Here is a 3023-nt window from a genome sequence, read left to right as displayed (position 1 = left end):
TTTTCTCTTTCCTTTTCCTCTTTCTACCTTTTTCTGTTTCACTTCTCTCTTCCTCTCTTTTTCTTTCTCTTTTTGTTTCATTCTCTGCCTCCCTCTCTCTGTTCCTTCTTCCCTTCCTCCCTCTCCCTCCCTCTCTCCCTTCCTTCTTTCTTTCCTCCTTTTCTTGTGCCAGTCCTGAGGGTTCAACTCAGGGCTTGGCTACTGTCCTGGAGCCTCTTTGTGCTCAATCTAGAACTTTGTCAGTAGAGCCACAATGCCACTGCCACTTTTTCTGTGATTTCATAGGAGATCAGAGTGTCAAGATGGATCCTCCCAGGGCTGGCTTTGAAGGAAGATTCTCAAATCTCAGCCTCCTGCTTAGATAGGATTATAGGTGTGAGCCACCAGCACCTGCCTGGAATATTTCTTATCTCTCTGTATCAATAAACATCTTCTCCAATGACCATGCCTGTCTTTGATTCTTCTTGCTCTAACATTCTTATTTAACACTATTTAGTTTTCAAAAACCTTTCCTTTGAGTTTTTTCTTTATTAACTAATTACATAAATTTCACAGTTTTGTGACAGAGTGAAGCTTAGCTAAAGTCACAAACACATTTTACTATTCACAATGCAATTTGCCCTTATTTTGATCTACAAAGCTTATGAACTGTACAAATGTTAACAACAGAACTATTTCTTCCAGATGGGGTGATTGTTCCTTTCTTTCCTTTTGCACAGTGTCAGCTGTTCCCTCGTTCTTTCTCCCTCCCTCCTTCCCTCACTGCCCATGAGTTGCTTAGTTCTCTTTCCTCAGTGTCCAGTGCAGCTGATGGACCTCTCTGCTGTATTTTTCACCCATTTTCCTCCAAATCTGTGCCTTCCTCCTAGATTCCCTCAGATGTGCACGGGTATACACCATATATGGGGTCCAGAACATCGAGCCATCTAGAAATGAATTGACAACTTAAGACATGGACCTTTGTTTCTTGCCTCCTGTTTACTATGTCATATCTCATTGCATTGTGAAAGTAACAATGGCAGATCAGGGAGAACCTGTGCGGTTTGTGTCTCTGATCTTGCATTATCTTGCTCAACATGATTTATTTTAGTCCCATCCATTTCCCTGCAAATGCCATTATTTTGTTCTTTCTAATGACTGTGTCATATTCCATTGTACATAGGTACCACCATTTTTGGATCCATTCATCTGTGGTGGGGCACCTGGTTTGTTTCCATATTCTGGCTAACAGTGAACATGGAGGGGCATATGTCCTTGTCATATCCTGGTTCCTGTTGCTCAGGGGAGATGCCTAGGAGTGGTATGGCTGGATGGTAGGGAAGGTCTATGTTTAGTTTTCTGAGGACTCTCCAGGCTGCTTTCTCGAGTGGTTGTATTAGTGTACATTCCCAGCAGCAGTGCAGTAGGGTTCCTCTTTCTCTGCATCCGCAACAGCATTTGTCATTGGCTGAATTTAGGAAGAGGGCCATTCTGACTGGGGTAAGGTGGTATCTCAGGGTTGTTTTTCTTTGCATTTCCTTTAGAGCCAGGGATGATGAACATGTCCTCATGTGTTTCTTTGCCATTTTTACCTCTTCTCCTGAGAAGTCTCTCTTTGGCTCCCTTGCCCATTTAGTGATTGGTTTGTTGGGAGGGGTTAGTTTCTTGAGCTCCTTGTATATACTGGGTATTAGGTCTTTGTCTGATATATTGCTGGTAAATATCTTTTCCTAATTGGTTGGCTGTCTTTCTAGTTTGGTAGCTCTGTGTTCAGCTGTGCAGAAACTTTTAATTTTAAGGTAGTCCTATTGTTGAGTCTGTCTGCAATTTGTTGTGACCCTGGGACTCTGTTCAGGAAGTTCCTGCCTGTACCTCTAAGTTCTAGTGCCTCTCCTAGTCTGTCTTGCAGTACTTTCAGAGTTTCAGGTTTGATGTTGAAGTCTTTAATCCATTTTAAGTTGATGTTAGTGCGTGGTGACAGGTTAGGGCCCACTTTTAGTTTTCTGCATGTGATTGCCTAGTTTTCCCAGCACCAATAGTTAAAGAAGCTATGCTTTTTTCTACTGTATGTCTCTGGGTCCTTTGTCAAATATCAACTGATTGTATATATGTGATTTTATTTCTGGGTCTTCAATTCTATACTATTGGTCTTTGAGTCTATTTTGTGCCACTACCTAGCTGTTTTTGTTATCATGGCTCTATAGTAGAGCTTTCAGTCTGGTGGTGTTATACATCCTGCATTGCTTCTTTTTCCTAGAATTGCTTTGGCTAGTCTAGTCCTTTGTTGTTCCATATGAAATTTTGGGTTGTTTTCTCTATTTCAGTAAAGGATGTCATTGGGATTTTGATGGGACCTGCTTTGAATGGCAGTATGGCCATTTTCAGAATATTGCTTCTATCTATCCATGTGCAGGGAAGGTCTTTCCATTTTCTGGTGTCCTCTTTGATTTCTTTCTTTAGATTTTTATAATTTTCACTAAATAGGTCCTTTACAACTTTGGTTAGGGTAATTCCTAGATAGATTATTCTTTTGGAGGTTATTGTGATTGGAGTTGTTTTCCTGATTTCCTTTTCTGCTTGTGTATTGTTGGTGTACAGAAAGGCAACTGGTTTTTGTGGGTTCATTTTGTATCCTGCTCCTTTGCCAAAGTGGTTTATTAGATCTAGGAGCTTGAGAGTGGAGATTTCTTTCTTTTTGGTACAAGACCATGTCATCTGCAAATAGGGATAGTTCAATTTCTTCTTTCCCTATGTGGATCCCTTTCATTTCCTTCTCTTCCCTTATTGTGCTGGCTAAGGATTTCCTTCGAGTGTTAATGAAATTGTTTTGTTTGTCAGTAGTAGGAATTGAACTGGGTGCCTCATGTTTGCTCGGCCAGCCCTGTACCACGTGAGCCATTCTCAAGTCCAGATTTAATACCATCTGAATACTCTCTTTCCCTCTCTTCTTGTGTAAGGATTCTTGTTCTGATCTTCCTCTTGGCCCAAAAGACACATCCTCCAGGTGATAATGTTCAGTGTCTTAGGCATGGCTCCTCCAAGAT

This window comes from Dipodomys ordii, unplaced genomic scaffold, assembly GCF_000151885.1.
Source record: "Dipodomys ordii isolate 6190 unplaced genomic scaffold, Dord_2.0 Scaffold98, whole genome shotgun sequence".
In the NCBI taxonomy this organism is placed as follows: Eukaryota; Metazoa; Chordata; class Mammalia; order Rodentia; family Heteromyidae; genus Dipodomys; species Dipodomys ordii.
The sequence above is the reverse complement of the archived record's forward strand: the minus strand, read 5'-3'. Positions refer to the sequence as shown.